This window comes from Pan paniscus, chromosome Y, assembly GCF_029289425.2.
Source record: "Pan paniscus chromosome Y, NHGRI_mPanPan1-v2.0_pri, whole genome shotgun sequence".
NCBI classification, from domain to species: domain Eukaryota; kingdom Metazoa; phylum Chordata; class Mammalia; order Primates; family Hominidae; genus Pan; species Pan paniscus.
The window spans coordinates 29,196,457-29,201,524 of NC_073273.2; the positions used below are offsets into that span (position 1 = coordinate 29,196,457).

The window sequence follows — 5,068 nt, forward strand, 5'->3', positions numbered from 1 at the left end:
ATGTTAATGATGCTACTGGGAGGCCAACCCTACAGTGGCTGCACCAAGTCTAGGGACTTGCTAGCTTTGATAAGTTACATGGGATTGCCTACGTACTAAATGTAGGTGGGGGACAGGTCCAAGGATGTGGCAGCACCATCCCGCCCTGACATCAAAGCTCTGGACGGGGTGCCAGGCACCGCGCAGCCAAGAGCAGGAGGTGGGCACCTGATGGCGTATGACACTGTAGCATCCAGGGGATCACCACCAGGGGCAAATGAACCCCAGGACCATGGCCATGAGCGCTGCCAGATGGGCCGCTTGGTGGGCTTCTGGCCCCGGACACACCACGTCACAAGCCAGGCAGGTGGGGGGCAGGCAGGAGAAGAGGATGGTGCCTGGGAGGGGTGATGGGGAGGAGGGGCGCTGGAGCGGCGGTCGGCCGGTCGCCGGGCTGCCACCAGGGGTGGGCAGCAAATTAAGGCAACTGGGACACGCTCCCCCACCCTCTCCCCAGTGGACCCTTCCTACTTGCCATCCTCCCCGCCCAACAAGCCTCCACCACCGATGATGCGCAACGACAATGATCGCACAGGACCATCCATCCCACCAGCACCAACAAACCCTGCACCACGAGCTGTGTGAGGCACGAGGGAGCCCCTGAGGGAAGAAACAGGACCGCGGTGGTGGCCACAGGAACTCAACACCAGCGGGCTCTCTTCCCTCTGTGTTTTTGCAGGTGATGGCTCCAACCTCTCTCTCTTCCTTACAGCCAGGAGCCCCTCTTCCCCCACGCCACCCAACGCGTGACCACACAGGGCCTGCAGTGGGGGTGGGGGGGGAAGGGGCAGGCATGGCAGGAGAGGAGGGCAGATGTCGCCGGGTCTGCACTTGGGGGGATGGAGGTCCCCACGGGCCCTGCCATGGAACCCCCAGCTGTGCACCCCAAGGAGCCCGGAGGCACCCCCAGGGGCTAATGATTAGCAAGCAAAGCTCAGACAGGCATAGCCCTGGGAGGAACCCGGGCCGCAAGTGCGTTCGAAGTGTCGATGATCAATGTGTCCTGCAATTCACATTAATTCTCACAGCTAGCTGCATTCTTCATCAACGCAGGAGCCAAGTGATCCACCGCTAAAAGTCATACAAGGTCGATTTGGCAAGGGCGCTCCCAACAATGGGAGGCCCTCCTGGCACAGCACGTCCCCCAGAGGGGTTACCTCAGGCCGGCCAGTCAGACAGCAATGGGACGAGACTCCAGAGAGGGGTTGGAAGGTTTCACAGCACGGGGAGGTGGTGCCGTCCACGGGAGTGAGAGGGACAAATGCTGCCACAACCCCACAGGCTCCCGGGGGTTCCTGCCCCCACAGCACAGGGCATACGCCACATGCGTGGCACACATGCGACAGCACGATGGCCACTGGGTACAGCCCCCACCGGCATCAGCAGTGACACGCAAGTGCAGCACGGCCCCGGCAGCTGGGGAGACGGAGTCAGCAGTGGAGGTGAGGGAGGGGCAGACCCCTCCCAAACGGACTCCCCCGTGGGCCCACAGCACCCAACCCACGGGTGGACAGGTGACCCCCCCAAGGGGTCCTTAAACCTCCGCACTAGAAAGTGCTGGGTACCTGGATGGTGGAGGCGGACGAGGAGTGGAGGGCTGGCGTCCAGCCCCCTACCCTCAAGAAGCCCTAGTGGGAAGGCTGGGGAGAGCCAGCGGGCCAGGCCGGGCCAGGTGGCGCGGTGTGGCAGAGGCAATGATGGTGGCAGTGGCAGCGATGCGAACCCGGCCGGCCCCAACGGGAGCAGGTGGGATGGGGCTGAGCCGGCAGGACAGGGAGGGATGACAGCCCCGGCAGGGAGGACACAGAGACCCACAACTCGTCGTGATGCCGAGAACCACCCCCGCGCCCGCCGACACACATGTGGGGGCCACGGCAGGGGACAGTTCCCCGCTGCTCACCAGGCCGGTGAGCCATCCAGCCTGCCCCCCGACACGCACACACAGTTTCATCCCAGCACGTGTGTCTCTGTCTACCCTCTCTCTCCCTCCCGCCAGCACACATGCCACATGGGGAACACAGTCAGCCAAGAAGGAAGGACGCAGTGGCGCCTCTGCAGCTTTGCTCTTCTCCGTTAATGATCCCTCGACATGTTCAACTATGGAAATTTTGTTATGACTTTTACTTCCTCTAGATAGTCAAGTTCGACTGTCTTCTCAGTGCTCCACCAGGGCAGTGGGCTGACCTGGCGGGGCCGATCCAAGGACCTCACTGAACCATCCAATCAGTAGTAGTGACTGGCAGTGTGTACAAAGGGTAGGGACTTCACGCAAGTCTATGACCCGCACTTACTGGGAATTCGTCATTCATGGGGAATAATTGCAATCCCCGATCACCATCACCAATGGTGTTCAACAGGTTACCCGCGTCTGCCATATACGGTAGGCACACGCTGAGCCAGTCAGTGCAGCACGCGTGCAGCCCCGGACATCTAAGGGCATCACAGACCTGTTATTTCTCAATCTCGGGTGGCTAAATGCCACTTATCCCTCTAAGAAGTTGGGGGATGCTGACCGCTTGGGGGTCGTGTAACTAGTTAGCATGCCAGAGTCTCCTTCATTATCAGAATTAACCAGACAAATCACTCCACCAACTAAGGCCATGCACCACCACCCATGGAATCAAGAAAGACCTATCGATCTGTCAATCCTGTCCATGTCCAGGCCGGGTGAGGTTTCCCATGTTGAGTCAAATTAAGCTGCAGGCTCCACTCCTTGTGGTGCCCTTCCACCAATTCCTTTAAGTTTCAGCTTTGCAACCATACTCGCCTGGGAACCCAAAAATCCAAAGACTTTGGTTTCTGGGAAGCTGCCCAGCGGGTCATGGAAATAACGCCGCGGCATCACCAGTCGGCATTGTTTATGGTCGGAACTACGACGGTATCTGATCGTCTTCGGAACTCCGACTTTCGTTCTTGGTTAATGAAAACATTCTTGGCAAATGCTTTAGCTCTTGTCAGAACTGCACCAGTCCAAGAATTTCACCTCTAGTGGCACAATACGAATGCCCCCAGCCGTCCCTCTTAATCATGGCCTCAGTCCTGAAAACCAACAAAAAAGAACCGAGGTTCTATTCCATCTTTCCTAGCTGAGATATCTAGGTGGCTCGGGCCTGCTTTGAACACTCTAACTTTTTCAAAGTAAACGCTTTGGGCCACGGGACACTCAGCTAAGAGCATTGAGGGGGTGCTGAGAGGCAAGGGGCGGGGACGGGCCATGGCTAGCCTGCCCGCCCACTCCCAAGATCTAACTACGGGCTTTTAAACAACTTTAATATATGCTATTGGAGCTGGAATTACTGTGGCTGCTGGCTCCAGACTTGCCCTCCAATGGATCCTCCTAAAGGATTTAAAGTAGACTCATTTCAATTACAGGGCCTCGAAAGAGTCCTGTATTGTTATTTTTCCTCACTACCTCCCCGGGTCGGGAGTGGGTAATTTTTGCACCTGCTGCCTTCCTTGAATGTGGTAGCTGTTTCTCAGGCTCCCTCTTCAGAGTCGAACTCTGATTCCCCATCACCCATGGTCACCGTGGTAGGCACAGCAACTACCATCGAAAGTTGATAAGGCAGATTTTCGAATGGGTCGTCGCTGCCACTGGGGGCATGCCATTGGCCTGAGGTTATCTAGAGTCACAAAAGCTGGTGGCACCTGACCCTCCTGCCGGGGCTGGAGAGGGGCTGACTGGGTTGGTTTTGATCTGATAAATACACGCATCTTCCCCGCGAAGGAGGTCAGCGCCCTTTGGCATGTATTAGCTTTAGAATTACCACAGTTTTCCAATTAGGAGAGGAGCGAGTGATCAAAAGAACCATAACTGATTTAATGAGCCATTCACAGTTTCACGGACCGGCCCTGCCTACTTAGACATGTATGGCTTAATCTTTGAGACAAGCATATGGTGCTGGTAGGATCAACCATGTAAGTAGAAAGCGGCCTCCGGGCCTCACGAGGATGAGCCCGGAGTCCAGGTCATGAGGATGGGCATGGCAGGGCAGGCAACTGGGTATGTGGGAGGGAGGGAAGCAAGGCTGGGCGGTGGGAGGGGGGCGGTGGCGCGGCGAACCGGACATCCCATACACCCACATGACACATCCCCGACCTGCTCACCACTCCCAACCCTTCGCACCAACGTGCGAGGAGGCAGACCGCCCAACCCGTGCGTGGCAGCTGTGAGGGACCAGCAGCCACTCGTGCACGGCGGGCAAGGGGCGGCCCCGATGTTTGGGCAGCGAACCAGAGGCGGACTGTAGTGCCCAGGGTCTCACCACCAGCGGCCTCCGAGCACGAAGGCGACCCTGCGCGGTACCAGGAGCGGTCGACTGGCCTTCGGCGGGCCCGCGGCTCCCCCATCGCCGCCGCCGTCACGGCCAGCCCCCGGAACCCTCTTTCCTGCACGCGCCGCAGGCCGACTCCAAACCCTCCGGGCGCCCACCAGACCCACGCGGGGAGCCGCCGACCTGGTCCCGAAGGCGCGCACCCGGGGACACGAACAAAGGGCCAACCAGTGGCCCCCGGCAGCGCCCCACAAGGCGGAGCCGGGTTTGGTCCCAGACGGGGCAACCACAGCCTAAGCGGGTGAGCCGCTCAGGGAGAGAGGATCCGCAGGTGGGGTGGGGGGCACAGACAGGAAAGACCAGGGACCGCGAGGGCAAGGTCACCCGGGAGCCCACAGAGGGGCGGCTCGGGGAGAAACCTCAGGCATGGCCGGGCCACCAGGAAAACGCGGCCATGGGATCCCACCGCCACAGACACGAGGGAGGTCCCTCGGCACTCCGCCTAGGACGCCAGATGGCCCTCGGCACCCACCGAGACCCGCCTCACGAGCCCTGGTTCCCGCCATCGGGACCCCAAAGCGACCTCAGCCACAAACCCAACGCCAGGGCCACGTTGCTCATTTCTCGTCCATCCTCCGACCCGGTCAAGCTCCGGGAGACCGGCGTGGCCCCCACTTGGGATGCTTCCTAGGGCCAGGTGGCCCAACCCCGTACCACGCAAACACGGTCATCCGCACTAGTCGCTGCTCCCCAGG

General features: G+C 59.8%; 1 non-coding gene across 1 annotated transcript; it reads right to left on the bottom strand.

Moving 5' to 3' along the window:
- Positions 1-967: 967 nt before the first annotated feature.
- On the bottom strand, positions 968-1,119 carry LOC129395798 (5.8S ribosomal RNA). Its single transcript, XR_008623011.1, has one exon. It is a non-coding gene; the product is annotated as a 5.8S ribosomal RNA (ribosomal RNA).
- Positions 1,120-5,068: the final 3,949 nt, after the last annotated feature.